The following is a 21,902-nucleotide window of genomic DNA, read 5'->3' as shown; positions in this document are numbered from 1 at the left end:
TTCTGAAAAGCACATTTGTCTCACTTAAAAACAAACAAAAACGATACACCTGCCTGCCTTAAAGTACTTCTCTGGGAATGGACAGCCTGGCTCTGACTTCTGAGCTCCCGTTTCACTGCCTCGAAAGGGATGAGCAACTTTCTCCTCAAAAGGAAAGCAACACCTTAGGCCTAGCCCCACATCCCACTGGAGCAGGTACACTGGCGGCAGGGAGGTGGCAAAGCGGGGAGGACAGAAATAAGGACAGGACAGCAGACGTGCGGGGCTGAGCAGATGTTGCTGATGCTGCCCTACCTAAAGCCCGGGCATCAGGGCTGGCCTGATGCAGGACCACTGGGGCAGCGGGGGCAGGGATAGCTGGAATTCTCTGCAGAAACGGTGAGGCAAGAGCGAGAATGTTAGTGAAAGCAAAATGTGATTCATAACCAACGCTCTCTATTCCCTCCCTCGCCTTTAACAATTGATCATGTAAGGTGGTTTCCCAAATTTTCAAGTCACGTTTAAGATACTCTGAGAAGGCCATCTCATCTGAAAAGCCTGAAGTCGTCACCTTCTAGGACCCCAACCAAACGAACAGATTCAACTCCACTCCACAAACCCTCTGAGAAGAATAAGGAACGGCCCTTGGGAAGCTGATGGCTTCGGGAGGAAGGAAGGCAAGTATAGATCTTCCTCGACTTACGACGGGGTTACCTCCCTATAGGCCCATGGTTAAGTTGAAAATGTTGTAAGGTGAAAATCCATTTAATCCACCTAACCTACCGAACACCACAGCTTAGCCCAGCCGGGCTTAGACATGCTCAGAACACTTCCAGAAGCCTCCAGTTGGGCAAAATCATCTAACACAAAGCCTGTTTTATAATCGAGCATTGAATCTCTCATGTACTTGATTGAATACTGCACTGAAAGTGAAAAAGAGATTGGTTGTCTGGGTACAGAACGGTTATAAGTGGACTGGTTGTTCACCCACACGGGCGTGTGGCTGACTGGGAACTGCGGCTCGATGCCCCTGCCCAGCATCACGGGAGAAGATCGTACCACCTGTTACTAGCCTAGAAAAGATCAAAATTCAAAACCTGAAGTCCGGTTACTACTGAATGCGTATTGCTTCCAGGCCGATGTAAAGTCAAAAAACCGTAAGTCTAACCATTGTAAGTTGCGAACCATCTGTATATGAAACCGCAGAATAAGATAACTGATATAAGGGACTTGCCTGGCGGTCCAGTGGTTAAGACTCCACGTTCCCACTACAGGGGGCACGGGTTCGATGCCTGGCCAGAGAACTAAGATCCCACATGCTGCGCGGCGAGGCCCCCCCACCTCAAAAAAGTCACCGATGTTAAGAGTGGTGCCCAGAAAACGTGATGAAACACGTATGATAAACTATGTTTGACAAGGGAACCAGGGAGAGACAGCCCAGGGAGGTGGCACTTGGGTCTCACAGAAGGGCCGGGCAGGGGAAGGCAGAGGGGGAGTGCTGGGGAGGGCCTCCAGAGATCTGGGACCACCAGGCAGCCCACGACAGGCAGGCGTGGGGCAGTCACCTGAGACTGGAAATGGGGCTGGTGTGCCTTCCTGAGACCCCGTGGGAGCGGATGGTGGTCAGGTGCTTCCTGGAGTGAGATGACGCCTCCAGTGTGGGAGGGGGCTATGGGGGGAGGGGAGAGGAGGTGGAAGGGAATGTTCAGAGCTGAGACTCATTGTGAAGGCAGAATTCACAGACCAGGGGCTTGAGGGACGAAGGAGACTAAAAGATGCGTCTGCCAGTGAGAGGCAGAGGTAGGGGGCTGGGATTCGGGGTACCACAGACTCTGAGGGCAGGGGAGGAACCAGGGCGGGAAATACACAGAGAAAAGAGGAGCACCTTGTGTCTTCCCGTTTTGGAGCCCCCCTGTCAGGAGACAGCTGCCTTCTTCGCTGCGCCCTGCACACCTCAGTGAGGCAAGGGTCAAGTACGGCGAGAGGCCAACGCCAGCCGTTACAAACAACACAGCATCATCCAGTAGGACGGGGCTGAAAAATACAGGCTAAACGTGAGGTTGGAACAGGGACCTACGTGCGGTCGAACATGAAATGGGGGCACGAGAGACCACTGTAAAAGCCCAAGGAAACCGAGGGGCCCTGTCACCTTCCTGCCTTGGAAGGCTGACACTTCGGCACTGCCGACGGGAGGGCAGTTCAGAGGTCTAGGAATGCCGTTTCTCTCTTCAGCAGGCAGAGGCACTGCTGTGTTGCTCTGGTCCCGGAAAGACCAGGGAGGATTAAGGAAATGGGGTCTCTCTCCAGGAAATACCAAGCACTTTACAAGCCTTATTTTCAGATTAATGCGCGGATGCTATCACCAGCACTGATTCCCAGCAGGACGGGGCTGTCGAAGCTCGCGTACCCCCGTCCGTTCTCTCTCTCACCTCTGCCGCCCTCCCACAGATGGTCCTTACTCCTCCATGTTGAAGCCACAGCTCCACAAGGCATCCCGCAGGCGTCCCGAGCCGCAGCCCTGAGTCCCCAACTCCCTGCCCCCCCATCAGTCCCCAGAACCTCCACAGTGGACCCCGAGGCACACGACCTTCTCTAAAGAACCCAGGGCCATGACGTGAGGGGATTATACCAGATAAAACGACCCAGCTTTTTACCTCGCGTTACAAATTGTACTTAAAAAGGGGGAAACGCAAGACATCTTCCAAACGTGTTCTTCCTGGCACTGGCTGGGCTTCTGCCTGACTCACCCTGCCTGTCTTCTTTGCCACAGAGCGAAGGGAGGAAAAGTGAGGAAAGACCACAATTGCACTTCACAAAGAGACTTGGTTTACTTACATAAACACGTACTTCTGAGCGGAACATGTCATCAATTCCATGACTGCGGGGTATTCTATCTTACGTTAACTGCAATTAGGTAAATCCCGCTTGTCTTAAATGAAACGAAGAGCTGAAAGAGTGCAGAGAGACAGTCTCTCCCCAGGGCTACAGTGCGCAGAATCCTGATGTCTCAAAACAACTCACAGTTTCAGGAAAAACAACCCACTTATGCTATGGGTCTATCTGAAACCTTCTGCAAAGATCTATATATTTCGCTTAATCTGGTGACCCATCTGGGACTTTTCCCTACCCTCGTCCTTTACCCAAAACATTACTTTTGGTGCTTTTTGAGGGAAAACATCTAGCTGCTTACAAAACAAACACAAAAGAAAACAAACAATACTTATAAACTGCTCATCGGGTACTGAACAAATATCTACAATACCAAGCAATCTCCCTGCCATGCTTGTTTTACTTTAGGGTGTCCTGGAACTAGTGATTGCTTGTATTGTAATCAATTATATTTCACGTTCTATCTCTGGAGTTAGACGGTAAGGGATCTGAAGCAGCAAGGGAGTCTTTCCTTTCCACAATCTCCCACATGCTGGCCTTTCGTACCATGGAGTGAGTTTCTGAATGAACAACGCACAACTGAATGAGCGGCCGAGTCAGTTTACTGCAGCTTTGTTAGGACCAGCTATGTTTTTCCCTGTTTTATGTGAATGAACATCTTCTCAGGTTGGGGGCAGGGGGAACGGATGGGTGGATTTGGAAAAGACTGGTCAGGAAAGATGGCAAACGCATGACACTTGAGCCATTCCTCCTCCTCGTGCCCTTGGCAGACACTAATAATCAATTACAGGACTCTCTGCTGAGCGTTGATTAGATCTCAGATTTCATCGTGGATGCCAAACCCAATCAATCGCAGTAGCCACCCTAAGCGCTATGTGGTGACGGATCTATTTGCCTTCTTTGTTAGATCCAGACTTTTTAAAGCATCACTTTACTAAAAAAAACAAACATTTCTCTGGTCTTAAGGTCACTTCTTTACGTTTAAACCCCTTCTTCCTTCCTGTGCTGATCTTTCCCCCTCGAAATCCTACCTCACTCTGTCTAAACAGAACTGTGTGTGATAATCCAGCTGACTCTCCTTGCGTTGCCCTTTGTTCCTGTTCTCCTAGATCAAATGGCTAAATGTCCCGGACTGGGGGGATGCACTGGCCACCTGAGAGCTAAGACGTCCTTACAAGGGGAGGGTTAGAAAGTGACAGTCAATGAGGTTGATGGGCGAGTCTTGGGCTAAAAGGTCCTTCCTACAGCAATACGCTATGTGCTGGTGGTACTGTCCCAGTGAGGGAGAGAGGACAGAGCCAGCGTGGCGTACGTAACGTCGGGGTTTCTTGGAGGGGACTGTGACCCCATGCCTCCAGGGTGCAGGGAGAGGACTGGAAGGGTGGGCCCTCGGGCTGGGGAGGTCCTGCATGGGGGAGAAAGGAAGACAGACCTCCTCCGTCTTTTGGGAGCTGGCGGGGTGCCCAGTGGGTGGCGCCTGTGGAGGGATGGTGTCTGGTGCCCATCCAGGGTCCACTTTTCCTTTTCCCTGTTCCAAGTCTCTGAACTGCTGACCTGGGTTTAGATGTGGGCAGGCTGACCGCAGCTGTGCTCGGGGAAAGGGGTGTGAATGAAAGGAGAAGCAGGGCCACCCAGTGGCAGCATCACTGCCAGGGAGGCTGGTGGTCCTGGCCTTGCAGGGAGGTGAGTTGGAGACAGGCAGGGACCCTTGGGAGGGCAGGGGTCAGCGCACAGAATCAGCACCAGGCTCAGGCAGAATGGATCTGTGAACCTCCCAGTGTGGTCCCAGTCTCGCCACTGGGGAAGCTGGTCAAGTGGCCTGGGGTGGGTGGGCCTAGAAAGGATGAGGTCTTGATTCTCCCCCAGGCTGGCGGGCGGCATGGCATCTGCTCTGTACACCCTGCATCTTGGGTGAGAGAATGGGTCCTTGCTGGGCAGACGCTGCTCTGGGCATGGGAATGGTGGCCCAACGCGTGGGGGGAGGAAGGGCTGCTGCTCGGAGCCCGCCTTAAACCCAGAGCTCTCCCTGGGCTCCAGGCACCCTGGACCACAGACGCAAACGTTTTGGCCTGAGAGCGTTTCATAGCAGACTGAACTCGTTTGGATAAACAGAGGTCTCCAGTTTCTCCCTCTGTGGGTGTCCTGTGGTCACCATTTCCTCCGCTCTCCTTGAGGGGATTAGGAACCCACTGATAAATGAACACCAAGGGTTCCCACCAGTGGAACTCAGAGCTAAGTCCTGGGGGAGGGGAGCCCGTACCATTCTCCTGTGTGGGCTTCTCTCTGGCTCCTGGCCCCTCCTCCTCCTGTCTTCACCCCACGAGGCCTCTTCTGAAACCTGTGCTGGGGGACCGAGACACCCAGCTTCCCCGCACTCCACATCCCCTTAGACCTGCAGGCTCTCCTTCCTCCTCTTATTCCCCAAAGCAAGGAGGAGCCCGATAAACAGATTTAGAGCGTGTTATCTAGGAAACCGGGCTGCATTTGCCTGGTTTCTTTGCAGCTCAGAAGACATACAGTCTCTACCCTGTAAAGAAAAATCTAACTGCATTTTAGATCACGCTTCCGTTTGCTTCTCTGTAAAATAAGATCCATGCAAGTCTATAAGCTACCCTATAGTCCTCAAATTGACTGCACACCCCACACGCTACAGAAGCCGATGAAAGAAAAAAAATATATAAAATTGACCCCAAGCTCGAGACTGAACACGCTTCCGCAGCCGCAGGTGCACAGGCCTTCTTGCACCAGCAGCATCGCGCAGACAGTGGGGATTTGTTGGGCAAAGTTATATCAGACTCCAACCGGGGGCCCCCCTGCCCCCCACCCAGCTCTGTCCTTTGTGCCAGTGACAGTGCAGATGTGCTGACTGGCGACGGGTGGGGAGAGCTGCCACATCAACGCTGGAGATGTCTGGGGGTATGCTAAGGACTCATTCAAAGCCGGCAATGGCTCGATGGAAAGCCCTTTGTGATGGGCCCCTCCCCAGGGGCCGGGATATAAGGACCAGGCATGAAGGACCCATTTCAATTCAACAAGAATGTACTGAGGTCCCACCAGGTGCAAGGCACTGCGCTCAGCCTGGGGAGAGGCCGGCCGAGAGGGACAGAAGACAGACCGTGGTGTCAGGGCTGCAGTCAGTCGAGCCCCTGGCATCGAGCTGCACCGATTGAACAGTGGGGATCTTTGCACCCATTGTCCCCGCACGTCGAACTGCTCACCCGAGTCGGGGGAGCTGGGGACTCAGAGTCGCTGAGGAATAAATGGGCACGCTTTTGCTTTCCCCTCAGGACAGTCTGTTCTACAGCATCTCGAGGTGACTGACTGCCCCTCTGCAGGTGGCACCCAGGGGGTGCCAACGTCCCCACCCAATGCTTTCTCCCCTACACTCCTGCAATCTCACTTAGCACGGTCCACAGAGCACCAAGTGACACTCTCCACAACCACCCTTGTATTTTCACACGTGTGTCTCAGCGGCTTAACGATATGTTGATTTCTGAGTGGAACTGAAGTTGATTTTTGAAATTGGATTAAGCATTTCAACACTTGAGAGTTAAACCATCCTTGAAATGTGAAGACTAAAAAATGATATCTAATGGGTTTCTAGATAAAATTCCCTTAAACATAGGAAAAAGCTTTCTGCCATGAGCCAAAAGGGTCTTTGCACAATGATGTATAAAAACAGCCGTGGCAAAAGAAGTCAGTGAAAGTATCTACCTATTTACTCTGGTTCAGAATTTTATGCAAAGGCACAAGTGGGCCAAAAGCATAAGTGAAATTTTATCCCCAAATCAAATCCTCTTATAAAAACGATTACCAGAAGATCTCTGTTTAGCAGTGCTAAGCCGCAGTCAATACCGTGATGCCTTCATGTTTTAGCATAAGCGACGAACCTAGACAATCTCCAGGAGTTTGGCACTGTGGGGTTTAATCTGTATTAAAAGTTCTTATCTCCAATGGAGAGATTTGTGGGGGAAGTCCTGATCAAACTAGACAGCTCTGCCTACAGAACAGCAATCAACTCAGATGCCAGTCTGGAAGATCCTTCACAGAACCAGAGTCTGCGCTACTGAAAAAACTTTAAACATGCAGGATGAACAGAGTATATGGTAGAAAAGCTACCTTTCATTTGGGAGAGAGGGAAACCTAGGGTCAGACACTGCTGAATTCAGAGGCTGATTCCTGGTGTTCTCAGGCGAGTCCTTCATTAACAGGACACCTCACCCAGGTGTTGTAAAAGCCCCAATGGCTGGCTTCAGGTGTTGGTGGGGTAGGTAGTATATACTGGTGGTAGCTCTGGGGTGACAGACTGACGGCAGACATTACTAGTTCACTCCTCATCTGCGCCCATGCAAGACATTACTAGTCAATCTCATGCAACCTCATACCTCTCAACACTCAGGCAGCAACTTACTTACCTCAGTAAGGTCCCCCTACTGTGACAAGGAAAATCCCCCAGCCCAAACCCAGAAAGCAATTTCCTCATCTATAGCTTTCAGACCCGAAACTCTGGGTAGAGCTGCTAAGGAAACAGGTTACAAAAGCTTTATGCTTAAATACAGCATTCAGATGGCTCCCAGCAGCCATGTCTAGAATTCCAAGAATGGACTGGTATGAAGAAGGCTAGCTCAACAAACTTGGTAAAAATACCAGCTAAACCCAATACACTGGGCCCTTTGTTTATCTGGGCTGTTCACAGAGGAATGTCCCAATTCAGAAGTATTTATAGAGAGCTGAAATGACCATTCACCAAAGACCCCTTGGGTTGCTCTGAACTGACTAGCAATGGAGGGTCGGCCACGACCGAGGACTGATAAAACGTGAATTATTTGGAAGCCAGAGTCTTCCTGTCAAACTGCATTCCAAAGATAACCAAGTCACGGAGGCTGTAAAATCGCTTATGTGTTGGCTGGATCGCCTGTTCAACCTCCATCACAAGCCTCTGTTGGCTCATAAAGGTGGAACCCAGAGACCTCTGTAACGATGGAAGAAAACCCTGCTGCCTCTTTAATGCTGGGAACTAGACGCTTAACAGAGGGATAGGAATCCATGGCTGTCCACAAACACGTCTGCGCTATTAACTAACCAGTGTACAAGAAGCGTGGTTACAAAAATCCGGAGAGGTCCCTATGGTTCCTAAGCCCTCCCCTGCAGAGGTGGAGGAGGTTCTGCTGGTTAGAGATAATCAGCAGAGAAGACTGATGATCAGAAGGGGATGATCCACAGCTAAGCTTCCGAGGCACGGTGCTATATCGGGCAGTGCCTTGAAACTAATAAGAGTTCATCAAATGTTAACATTTTAAGAAACCGATTTGCTTTTAAAAATAGCATTGTCAGGTCTATCCATATAATCACATCCCTTGCATCCCGATGAAGTGTTGGAGTGGGAGAGAGGGGGTGACTTTTGGTGACTGCCAGGGAACTTCTCGGAGCCGGAAGCCTGCTTTGTCTATGCCATCGCCCACAGTGAGTACCCGTGAACCTTGTCCTGTTAATAGTGACGGCAATTACTAAGTACCTCTGTGCTTTACTCCCCTGCCTAAGATTTTACTGTTATCTCTGCTGGAATCTAAGGATACCCACAGGAATATACTTCACTTGTCAATGTTACTGTCCCTGTGATTGGGGTGGGGGGAGAGGAGCAAGAATTTCCTCTGAAGCAGGACTTTCCTGGTGGTCCAGTGGTTTAAGACTCCGAGCTTCCACTGCAGGGGGCACGGGTTCAATCCCTGGTCAGGAAACTGAGATCCTGCAAGCTGCACTGTGCGGCCAAAAAAAAAAAAAAAATTTCCTCTGAAGCAGTCGGAAATAATATCTTGATGGAGAACTTGGAACTGGACAGAGGAAGCTGCTGCTTGGAGCAGCTGTTTATAGCTCAGCCCAGGGAGCCCAACGTCCCACCTGGCTGGGAGGAATTCCAGGTTCAGTCAAGTCTATGCATCTTCCAAAGGCTTCTCACCTCAATATGGTTTTCCAGGGTGTTATTAGTGCTGGAAAAAGAAGGCATTCCCTGGTCTATCATGGTGTGTGTGGAGGCTGTATTTCTCACTGCAAAGCATGTGATGGGTTTTTGGATTTATAGAGAAATGTAAGCAACAAGGGCGTACTTTCCAGGGTCTGAGTCTCAGAGCTGAGAAGCCAAACCACCACCAATGACCTTCACGATCATTACCCTGCGCCCGTTGTCTTATTCTCACCTCTCTGACAAGGAAAAGAATACAAACGAAGCGAAAACATTGGGGTTATAAAACATTGTTCAACAGACCCATAACTTGGGAAACCAAAAATGAAGCATACACTTATAGACAAATTTCTGAAACATGCGGCAACATATTAACGGTGGTCCCCTTTACCACCTTCCTCTGAAGTTTTGTATCATGTACAATCATGGCATTGACTGTGTTGTACTCCCCCTAGAAAGTTCTTCATTCTATTATGCGCATACAGAGGCTAACAATAGAGTATTTAAAATATGACAGCTCACACCTAGATTTTTGCAGGAAATAACCCAAGTGTTATTAAGGGCCCACCAACACACCATACAATGCTGTGAGGGAAATTACCGTACTTGATTTACACAACTGATGCTTACTTTGAAATCTCTTATCATTTTTATCCACTCAAGTGAAAACGGACCCTCTCTGTTCTAGATTAATGGGAGTTGGCTAACACAGTAGCCTCCAAACTTTGCTGAGCACACGACCCCAAGAGTGAAAAAACAAACAAAAAAACCCGTGATCCTGCCACGGATAGATGCATATTTATGAGGTAGGTGTATGTGCTACTATACTAACATATTGGGCCCATGAACAAGTGTATGAGAACAGAACTTTTCTAGTCTACTGATCTGCATTTTTCCTGCACCACAGTGGGTTATATCTTGTGTGTTCCCACTTCGGAGAGCTAAAGTTTAGACAAATGAGAAGCAAGTGGTCAGCATGACACGGCTGATGTTAATTTGCCACCTGGGAGGCTCCAGAAACCTGCCACTCAGGCCTCTCACACGTAGCCCAGCCATGCACTGGACACCCCCAACAAGATGAGCCTTGACCACCTGTACCTGGTAGGTCACCAGCAGGAACTCATTTTTCCATGGGCTGAAAAGTCCCTTCCCACAGCAACATTCACAGAAAGCTCTGCCTGGGGACCTCAACGCAGCTGGCTGAGGCCCAAGGAACTTCTGAGAATGAAGCATTTCCCTATTTTTTTCAGATGGCTTGTCTACAAGATGATGAAATAGAAAAGCTTCAGTGATTCTTTTTCTGCTCGGAAAGCTATAAATACAAATAGATAGCTGTCAAGAGTAGTCATATCAGAGGTTTTGGAATGTTTTTAAAGAGCTCTGATGTTAATTAGCACATTATGGAAAGTCAAAAAACCTTGGTGCAATGCTGCATCCAGAACTGTCTTTAAAATAGTCAATAAGAAATGCTGAGAATGTGTGTGGTTTTCTATTTCCTCCACACCAAGTTCTGAGTGGCAATGGGAGAGTTCTTTCAAGTTCAGATCTGGGGGAGGAGTGATGGAGATTAGAAGTTAAAAAAAAAAAAAAAAATCAACCCCAAACTACGTGAACCCAAAACAAAGTCTCATAAAATGTTTGCTAGCCTCAATTCCATCTTTGCTAGGTGGAGGCTCTGAACAGTCTCCAGGATTTGGACCACCTGGTCTAACATCCAAGAATTAGCAGAAAGCAGGAATGCAATACCTCTGCTGAGGAATGAATGAATGAATCATGAATGAATGAACAATCCCCCAGCACTCTGAAATACATCACCGAGGTGTAGGTCTCAGCCTGCATACTCTACTGATTTGTTTTACAGACACTGTAGCCTTCCGGAGGCTAATTTTTTTTCTTTCTTAAACTACATACTGGGAACACAGGTGAAATAGAGACTCCTGGCCTCCAAGAGCTCGGGGAACAGTGAGGATGAAAGATGATCAGCACAGAAGGTCGATTTTGTGTGCTCCCTTAAGAGTCTGAACAAACTGCAGGAGGCCGTGGATGAGCAGGAAGGCTTTGGCTTGAAGCTGCCCTTGGGCTGGTGGTGGTGGGTGAGAGGAGCTGGACAACAAGGAAGGTGGTGAGGGAGGGAGGCTCCCAGCACAGGAAGCAGCTCCTGCGGACGCGGGAAGGCAGGGCAGAGGGTGTCACTGGGGAATGGTGCCAAGTTCAAGATGCTCAGGCCTGGAGAAGGCGGCTGACTGCCTGGGAAGCACCCTGCAGTAGAAGGCATTTTCATTTTATCCTGCAGGCGATGAGGAAACAAGCTGATTTTAAGTAGGACACAGACTTCTTTGGTATTTTTTGAAAACATGACTGAATTTGAACCAAAAAAAAAAAAAGAGAGAAAGAGAGAGAGAGAGAGAGAGAGAGAGAGAGAGCGCGCTCTAACAATGTGAAAATATCCAAAAATAATTCCTGAGCTCAGATATGTTAAAATATCCCTTTTGTTCTTCTGTATTAAGACCCCCCAATTCCAAATCATTAATAATGGGGGCAGAGTACCTTTTGACTGATCAGAAGGGGGCCTGCTTCACGGAGCAGAGCTGAGCAGAGCAATCTGTATGTGGTGTACATCTCGTGGATGTCTGTTATGTTGAACGAGATGAGCTTAAGATTCAGGTAGAACCAAGTGAAAGGGGTCCCATTTTTTATACACGTTATAATGGAGCATCCCCTTGAGAAACTATGGCCGCCTAGAAATGTGTGCTGGACAATGTTTCGATGGAAACAACCGTATGCAAATGACGACTGAGTTTTATCCAGAAGGATACAATAAAGACGTAAGGTGACCAGTCTTGCTAGGTTAAAACCCAGAAAAATAAGAAAGAACTCTATGCACATCCACGACGTACCACAAAAACGACGTACCACAAATCTCTGGCTGCCTCTGTCCTTTACAGTCACCCAGGAAAAGGGAGGAAGATGCTCAGGAGAGAGAATGGTACGGAAATGCTGATGCCTATTGGTTGGAACAAACTGCCCTCAGCCATCCCAAGCAGCACGATCTCATGATGCTAAGAAAGGACTCGGGGTGGGTGAGGCTGGCAGGTTGGGCGTGACTGGAAGCCAAAACAAGCTCCGGCCTGTAGAAGGTAGGAGGGTAACAGGTAGGGACCTTGAAGATGGTGTTCTCCAAGCTACAGAAAGGGCCCAGTTCTGTGAAGTCCCTACGCCAAGAGGGGCACAGCATCTAGGGCTTGTGGGGAGGCCAGAAGGGAGGGGCCGCCCACGGCGGGATCACCCCCATCATTTAACGTGCGGCAGGCACACGGCCACAGGGGCACGAAGGTTATGCCAGTATCACAGAAAGAGAGATGCACGGTGGCCCGTGTGGAGCTCAGCGTGCCGCCCCTCTACACAGCTGAGAAACCAGCGTCGCAAAGCCAGAGGATCGTCGCACCACCCGCTCTCGGGATGCAGAGCGGCCTTTGCTCGCCAGAGGAGCACCCCGGCACCCTCAGGGGTGGGCGGGCAGGAAACATCTCCTAGCACTGCACACCCCCTCTTTGCTGCCCGCGTCTTGGGACCTGCCCCCCTCCACACCAAAGGTGCCGAGGCAGACCTGCAACTGCAGAGAACCCCGCTTTCTCTGTGAGGCTCGATCATTAACACCGTCACCGTTATTGCGAGACGGTGTTCATTAGTGAGGAGCTCTTCGGAGGAGCAATTTTGATCTGAGTGAGCAGACACACACATGACCGGGAACGACCTGCTTAATTCCCTTCTTGGCTGACCTCTTCTGGCCTTCCCCAACCTTTCCCGCTTGTGATATGTGTCACCGATGCCTTGCCGCTTTGCCATCAAACACTGGCCCTGAGGTCAGGCTTTGCTTTTACAGAGCTGCTTTGTGAAGAAATAAAGGTCTGATCTACCGCCAGAACCGAAGCTCCCACCTGTGCCCTGTAAGAAGCAACTCTGAGCGGCTACAGAAGGTTGACACAGGCAAGGGCTTGCCATCTGGCTGAGGAATCAGGATGGGACAAAGGCCCAGCGGAGTGCCGCGGATTGAACTGAGGATCCTGATCTGCCCAGAAAGGTAGACGCTAGTCCCAGAGGCCACCTTATCCAGTGAGGGATCCCCACAAGGTAGGAGGGGTAGGTAAAAGGGGGAGACTTGAACTCTGTGAGTCAAGGGCCTACAAAGGTTCTCCAACCTGACCAAAGCAGCAGCCGAGTACCACGACTGGAAAGCCCCTTATGAATAAACATGCAGCCCCTTCATTTTATAGATAGGTAAGTTGCCTCCTACTCTGGGCCTCCACTTCCCTAATGTGACACCATAAGCGAGCGATCGGGGCAGAGTACTGGGCACAAGAATCTTGGGGTGTCCTGCTTACTAAGTGATTCTTGTTCCCAACCCACCAAGCTGCTTCCAGAAACGGATAATCACTTTTCACCTCCCAGCTCAGAGAATGCCTTCAAACGCATTCAAATCGTATGCAGTCTAAAAGCTTGATGACAAGACTCTGATTTTGGCAAGCGATGTGGAGAGACGGTTCATAAAAGAGCTCATTCAAATAGCCAATAAACACAGGAAAAGACGCTCAACCTTAGGAGCTGTCAGGGAAATGCAAATCACGGCGACAATCAGCTGTCACTTATCACTTGAATTTTTACCCATCTGATAGGTGAGAAATCCCGTGGGTCAGGAGGGGTGTGGCTCTAAAATCACCGGTGGAAATGCAAAGTAATTCAATCTGCTTAGAAAGCAATCTGACAACAGATTCCAGCTTAAAGAACACATTCCCTTACACTTAAGGCTCAAATCTCACTCCTGGCAATCTTTTCTTTGGTAGACACTGTTGGGTTGGTTTCCTACTCAGCACTCACTTCTTCCTTCCTCTTTCTAACAGAATGCCAGGTTTCCTCAGTATCCACCTCTGCCCCCATTCAACTCAGCCAATCCTCACCCATGGCTCCTTTCAGGGACCCATGAGGTCCAAGAGTAATCCCATCTTCCTCGCCTGTGAGTGGCTCCGGAACACGGGCCTAAGCCAGATCAACTCTCGGCATTCTCCTGGTCCCACGGCTTGGTCCAGGACTGGACAATGTAACCTACTCTGGGCCAATGGGACTGAAGCCCAAGTTTTCTAGGGGCTTCTGGAAAAGAGGATTCCTTACTCTTTGGAGACATATCGGAAGCCTCTCTCTTCCTTTGGCTGTTGTTACATGCAGTGGCGGGCCAGAACTGACTGCACCCATCTCGCTTTCAGTCTAAGAATAAATCACAAACATGGAGGAGGACAGGGGCCTGCCTGAACCACATCTGCCACTGACCTTTCTTGCCAATGAATCTCTTTTGTTGGTTTTCTTTGTAATTTATGAAGTATTTTAAACACAGAGAAAGGTATACAGAGGATAAGGGAGAATACATCCAAGTGCCCACAGCTCAGATTTCGCAAATGTTCACATTTTGCCATATGCTCCAGTTCTGCGTGTTAAGTCAAACTTTAGACACATTTGAAGTTCCCTTTGTAGGTTTCCCTGACTCAGTTCCTCTGTCTCCCTCTCTAAAAGCAATCACTATCCTGAAGTTAGCAGCTAACCTTCCCTTCACCTTTTAATCTTTATGTTAGGTATGTAGTAGATTGAGCTATATGAATTGGTCAATATGAAACATTTTTACCTATGTATTGATATTTGATCTACATATACCTATTTTATATAGCTCAACCTAATACATTTTTTAAGAAACGGCATCAGTGTATACATAATTTAGCAACTCTAGTCACCAATATACTTTTGAAATTTATCCATGTTGATCCCTGTCACTTTAACTGCCACTCAGAAGTGCACTGACTGCATGCGTCATAAAGTAGTTTTCGTCTTTTACAGATGGGTGTTTAACTTGTTCTTTTTTTTTTTTTTTTTTTTCCTATCACAGGTGCTGCATCTCCTGGTGCTCATGGGGAGTCTCTTGAGGGTAGAACACCGAAGTGGAGCTGCTGGGGAGGGGCAGGATCTCGAGATTTACTAGGTGCTGTCTGCATCTCCAGCCCTGCCATCCAGTAAGACAGGCCCTACTTCAAAGCTTCCTCTCCAAAGCTTGCTCCTTTCGGCCAGCCTTCAACATTTGAGCTAATCTGTTGGCTGTGGAACGGTTGCCTTTTGAGGCTTTAATGTGCATTTCCCTCATTACTAATTGAGCATCTTTTCATATGTTTATGGCTATCAGTTTTCCCCTTTCTGCAAAGAGCTTCTCCCTACACTTTGACCATCTCTCTATTGGCTTGTTAGTGGTTTTCTTATTGAATGCCAGGAGTTCTTTGGGTAGGCTGAATTAGTTCCTTGTTATGCATTGCAAATATCTCCCAATGAGAGGTTTGTTCTTCCCCCTTCTAAAAATGGTTACTGCTGTCATGCATGAGTTTGAATTTTTGTGCTGTGAGATTTATCAATTATTTCCTTTCTTCATTTGTGCTTTTTTGTGTCTTGTTTAAGAAATCCTCCCCTCCCCTCAACACAGTAAAGGCCATATATGACAAGCCCACAGCTAACGTCATACCCAAAGGTGAAAATCTGGAAGCTTCCCCCTAAGATCAGGAATAAGACAAGGATGCCCAGTCTCACCACTTTTATTCAGCACAGTTTTGAAATCGTAGCCAGAGCAATTAGGCAAGGAAAAGAAATAAAAGGCATCCAAATTGTAAAGGAAGAAGTAAAACTGTCATCATTTGCAGGTGACATGATATTATATATAGAAAACACTAAAGACTCTACCAAAAAACTGTTAAACTAGTAAAGAAACTCAGTAAAGTTGCAGGATACAAAATCAATATACAAAAATCTGCCGCATTTCTATATGCTAATAATGAACTATCAGAAAGAGAAATTAAGAAAACAATCCCATTTACAATTACATAAAAAGAATAAATACCTAGGAATAAATTTAACAAAGGAGACGAAAGACTCGTACACTGAAAACTATAAGACACTAAAGAAAGAAATTAAAGAAGACACAAATAAATGGATATTCTATGTTCATAGATTGGAAGAATACTGTTAAAATGTCCAAACTACCCAAAGCAATCTACAGATGCATTTCAATCCCTATCAAATTCAAATGGCATTTTCACAGAAACAGATCATAAAATCTGTACGGAACCACAAAAGATCCCAAATAGCCAAAGCAATCTTAAAAAAAACAACAAAGCTAGAGGCGTCACGCTCCCTAATTTCAAACTGTATCACAAAACTATAGTAATCAAAATAATATGGTATTGGCATAAATACAGACACTAGACAATGGAACAGAATAAAATGCCCCAAAATAAACCCACACACATATGGTCAATTAATTTATGGTAAAGGAGCCAAGAATATACAATTGGGAAAGGGCAGTGTTTTTGATAAATGGTGTTGGGAAAGCTGAACAGCCACATGCAAAAGAATAAAAGTGGACCACTATTTTATACCACACACAAAAATTAACTCAAAATAAATTAAAGACTTGAACGTAAGATCTGAAACCATAAAACTCCTAGAAGAAAATATAAGGTGGTAAACTCTTTGACATCTGTCTTAGCGATGATCTTTTGGACTTGACACTGAAAGCAAAGGAAACAAAAACAAAAATAAACCAGTGGGACTACATCAAACTAAAAAGCTTATGCACAGCAAAGGAAACCATCAACAAAGTGTAAAGGCAACCCACTGAATGGGAGAGAACATTTGCAAATCATTTACGTAATAAGAGGCTAATATCTAAGATATATAAAGAACTCATGCAACTCAACAGTAAAAAAAAAAAACCAAACAATCTGATTAAAACATGAGCGGAGGATCTGAATATACATTTTCCCAGATAGCCAAGGGGTACAAGAAAAGGTGCTCAACATCACTAATTACTAATGCATTGGATTTCAAATGCAAATCAAAATCACAATGAGATATCACCTCACCCCTGTTAGAATGGCTATTATATATATATATATATATATATATACACACACACACACATATACACACATACACATAAATGAAAACAAGAAGTAACAAGTATTGGTGAGGATGTAGAGAAAAGGGAACCCTTGAGCACTGTTGGTGGGAATGTAAATTGCACAACCACCACGGAAAACAGTATAGAGGTTCCTCAAAAAGTTAAAAATAGAACTACCATATAATCCAGCAATTCCACTTCTGGGTATTTATCTCAAGAAATGAGAACACTAACTTGAAAAGATACCCCGATGTTCACTGCAGCATTACTTAAAATAGGCAGGACATGAAAATAACCTAAATGTCCACTGATGGGTGAATAAATAAAGAAAACATGGTATGTATATATACATATACACACTCACACACACAATGGAATATTATTCAGCCATAAAAAATGAAATCTTGCCATTTGTGGCAACACAGATGGACCTTAAGAGCATTATGCTAAGTGAAGTAAGACAGAGAAAGACAAATACCATATGATCTCTCTTACATGTGGAATCTAAAAAAAAAAAACCCCCACGAAGCCCCCCCCCAAAAAAAAAACTGAGCTCATAGATGCAGAGAACAGATTGGTGGTTGCCAGAGGTTGGGGGGAGGGGTGGGAGAAATGGATGAAGGAAGTCAAAAGGTACAACCTTCCAGTTATAAAATAAATAAGTCCTGGGCATGTAACGTGTGGAATGGCGACTATATTGCATTGCATATTTGAAAGTTGCTAAGAGGGTAGATCTTAAAGGTCCTCATCCTAAGGAAAAAAAAAATTGTATCTATGTATGGTGCCAGATGTTAACTAGACTTACTGCAGTGGTCATTTCACAATATATCCAGATATTGAATCATTGCATTGTATACCTGAAACTAATATAGTTTAAATATCTCAATGATAATAAAAAAAAAAGAATGTGAAATGAGGTTGTCTCCAGCGTCCCTCCAGCTTTCAAAGCCAAGCGTTCTTGGATTTAAGGATAATACTTTGTTACACTGTTACTAGGGCTGGTTCTCAGCTCTTTTAGTTATGGTGGAAAGTTTTAAGAAAGAAACAGAAAAAGACCACCCTGAGGTCATAAAGATAATTTGCCTGGTTTTCTTCTAAACACTGAAAAACTTTGTCTTTCATATTTAGGTCTTAGATCCATCTGGAATTTATTTTTGTGTGAGATGTGAGAAAGCGACCTCAGTTTACATTTCCCCGCATGAGAAATCAGTCATCCTAGTGCAGTATATTGACTTGGCTTCCTTTCCCACTGATTAGTAGCTCCACCTCTGAACTGTAACCCTGATACACACTTAGACCAAAGGGACAAACTAGAGAACACAAATACATCTCTGCAAATACCACGTTATTTTAATAACTGTATCTTTCCAAAAAAACCTCTCTCATTGCGCAAGGCTGCCTTCTCTATTCTTTGTCTTAGGTTTTTCTTAGCCCTTTACCCTTCCACATGAATTTTAGGATCAGCTCATTAAATTCTGTGCAAAATTTTATCGAAGCTTTTTTTGAAATTGTACTGAATTAATATATTAATTTGGGGAAATGGATATGTTAATTAGTTTGTCTATTTAGCCATGTCCTTGTCCTTTGATAGTTTTAAAATTATTTGCATACACATCTCATACGTTATTAGATTTATTTCTGAGCTTCTGAGTTTTTGGAGTTAACGGAATCTTCTAAATTTCACTCCCTACTTAGAAGTTGCGAGTGCTCAGGCATGCTACTGAATTTGTATTCAGAAAAGTTTCCGAATTCATGGAATAGTTCTAATTGCATAGATTTTCTTGGATTTTCTAAATTGACTACCTTAAGGATTTCCAAAAACTGATACATTTGTTCTCATTTCAATCCTGAATAGCCCTTATTTCTCTTCGGTTGCATCTTAGTGGCTAGGACTGCTAGTAGAGATGTCAAAGAGAAGTGATCCAGCCACTCTGTGGTCCAGCAAAGTGGTACAACCTCTTTGCTGTATTTCTGCATGTAACATTTCTACAGGGTGTTTACTGCAGGTTTTTGACAGATGCCCTTTATCAGGCCGTCTATTCACATGGGTCAAGACATTTTCAAACACTGAGAACGAGAGTAGAATTTCTGATTTTTATGCCTTAATTGAAATGCTTGAACTCTTTTTCTCCTTGGATCTGTGACTGTGGTCGATTCTAATAGATTTTCAAATGTAAAGCCATCCTTGCATTTTCTTGTGTCGATGTATTCTTTACTAATAAGTTGCGGGATCCATTTCACTTACGTATTACCTGGGATTATTGTATCACTTTTACTGTGTTTATTAAGCTCTTCCTTTTCAAGCCAGTTTGAGTCAGGTCTCCTCTTCCTTACAGCAGAAAGGGCTCTAGCTGGCACAATCCCACTGAAATGAAAGCAGGTGGGCACTGCTATAAGCACACGCACGTCTACCACGTGCAGTAGAGGCTGCTCAGGGAAACACGCTGCCTGTGCTGGGATACACCCATTCCCGTGGAATCTGCCGCCACCGACAAGGACGGGTTAGGGTTAGTAATTCACTGCAGGGATCAGCCCACTTTACGAAGCGACGAAAGTAAAATGCAGAGAAGCACATATAGGATGACTTCACTTGCCTCAATGACCAAAGTATGTTTTCTCTATGTTATGCATATGTGACTATATATCTGTGGAGAAAAGTATGGAAGAGAACGTCCAGGCTCTTAATGCTGGTTGTCTTGGAAGTGGCAGATAAGGGAGAGGAGAGAAGGGTTGTTTAAAAAAAATATGTCCACAATGAAAAAGATCACACAGAACGTACGATATGATTCCCTTTGTGTAACATTTTTTGTTTTGTTTTGTTTTTGCGGTCCACGGGCCTCTCACTGTTGTGGCCTCTCCCGTTGCGGAGCACAGGCTCCGGACGCGCAGGCCCAGTGGCCATGGCTCACGGGCCCAGCCGCTCCGCGGCATGTGGGATCTTCCCGGACCGGGGCACGAACCCGTGTCCCCTGCATCGGCAGGCGGACTCTCAACCACTGCGCCACCAGGGAAGCCCTGTGTAACATTTTTTTAATACTCTTCTCTAGCATCAGAGATTTTTAGAGTAAATTGTATTTATGGAGTGAGAAAAAGTTTAAAGATTATTTTCAAAGTAGACTATTACAAAAGATGCCCTGGAAAGACACACTTATTTGATTTCATCTGAAAACATTATGTGCGTGTCAGAAATTACCCTCACTGAAGCCAAACAGCCCAGCTACCGTAACAGTATTTGCCAGTTGGATGGCTCACACCTGCAGGGCAAGGGCAGGGGCCATAGTAGGAGCTGGAAGGGGCTTAGGTGGGCATGTTCCACACTGACCCCGCAGCACCCCAGGGTCTGTATTCTAGCAGCCAGTTCAACAAATAAGAAATGTTGACATTTTATCCACTTCTCAGAGATGCCACAAACCAAGAGGGAAAAACCCTGAGCTGGTTTCTCACCACCTCCAAGCCCCAGGCAGGAAACAGAGAACACATGTCCTCAGTGGACCCATTTGCTCCTGGCATCTTCTCTTCTCCTTGTTTTTACAGCAGAGGAACACTGGAGATGGAAGAACTTAATTTTTTTCACTGGCTCCAGAGGGAAGTCACTTATCCTAAGAAAAGGACTTAGAAGGACGGCAAGGCTGGAGTGGCTGCTGGGAGTAAGAATACGATACCACCACCAAGCGTCTCTGTGGAGTACCCGAGGACATCCATCCGCCACTAGTGACCTTCTCTCTTTACAGCTTCTTTGTAAGGAAAATGATGGACTCAGAAAACATTTGCTAGCACTTGCTCCGGGCCAGAAGCTTGGCTAAGCACTGGGGATCGGCAGGCCCTGCCTTCCAGGAGCGTATAGTCTACTGAGAGTTTCCACCATTTAAGCCAAGGTTTTAAGTCCTCGAACAGAAAACTGTCGAGTAGTATGAAAAACCACACATAGGATAAAACAAAAAAAAAAAGGGAAGAGGCTTATCTCTAGATAAAATGAATCCAAATGAATTTCACAGAGCAGCATGGTTGAAGTCTTCTGTCAAGAATGTGGGCAAAGATGCCTAATACTGTGGAAGGTGTGAGGGAGAGAGAAGGAAGGACAAAAATGGAATGAAATAGAAACAGGAAGAGGAAAGTAAAACCCAACAGCTATCCGCCATGGCGTTGGGCACCACTGTAAATGCTTTGCATCCATTCACTCATCTACTCACAGCCTCCCCGAGGTGCTGTGATTATCCCTGTCAGCTCCACAGAGAAGGTGGGAAGTGGCTGAGAGGCACAAAGGGTTAAGCAACCCCCGTCAGCTTGGTGACCTCTCAGCCGCCAGCTCTACTTCCTCAGAAAGAACCCTCGGAAAGCGACATTTTCCCGGAGACGCGTGGGTCCCTTGGGTTGGAATGAGGGAGCTGGTCTAGAAAGAGTGTCTGCGTGTCCAGCTGCAGACTGAGCTATGTCGGTGCCCAGGGCAAGTCGATGAACTGCCACCGGTTTACATCCAGGCTTTAAGCAGTGTTGAGCATTTCTTAGAGGCGAGGTTCCCTGCACTCCTGAGGGAGTTTTGCAGAGGATGGCAGTGGCAGAGATCAGCGTCTCCTTGAGGGTCCCCGGGAGGAACAGGTGGTGGTTGCCGTCCCCCTCACCATCATGAGTGACCCTCATACAGACTGAGTGCTTTCCCTGTGCCAGGCGCTGCTCTAGCATCTAACATTCAAGCTCACCAAGCTTGGAAGCGAGTATGTGCTGTCATCAGGCCCATTTTGCTAACGAGGCCCTGGGAGGTGAAGCAACTCACCCAGACGTACACGACCAGGGCTCGAACCTGGCTGCTCTGTCCGAATGACTAGGTGTGGGAGGCCTCACTGCCATGCAACTCTGGCCTCAAACCTGCACACCCCGCACAGCAAACCAGAGCCCTGCAATTAAGTGGCCTCTCGCGCTCTGGACAGCAGCTCGTTGGCTATCTGTTGTGAACCTAGCCTGCTCTTTGAGAGATCTGGGGGTCCTCACCTCAGCATACCCCAAATGGCATATTCCAGAATTCCTTCCCACCGCATACACAGAGGACATTTTTTTCCATCTTGTTAAATTTCCCTACAGTGGGAATGCACTTGG

The sequence above is a fragment of the Phocoena sinus genome, chromosome 11, assembly GCF_008692025.1.
Source record: "Phocoena sinus isolate mPhoSin1 chromosome 11, mPhoSin1.pri, whole genome shotgun sequence".
Lineage (NCBI taxonomy): Eukaryota > Metazoa > Chordata > Mammalia > Artiodactyla > Phocoenidae > Phocoena > Phocoena sinus.
Note: the sequence above shows the minus strand (reverse complement) of the source record.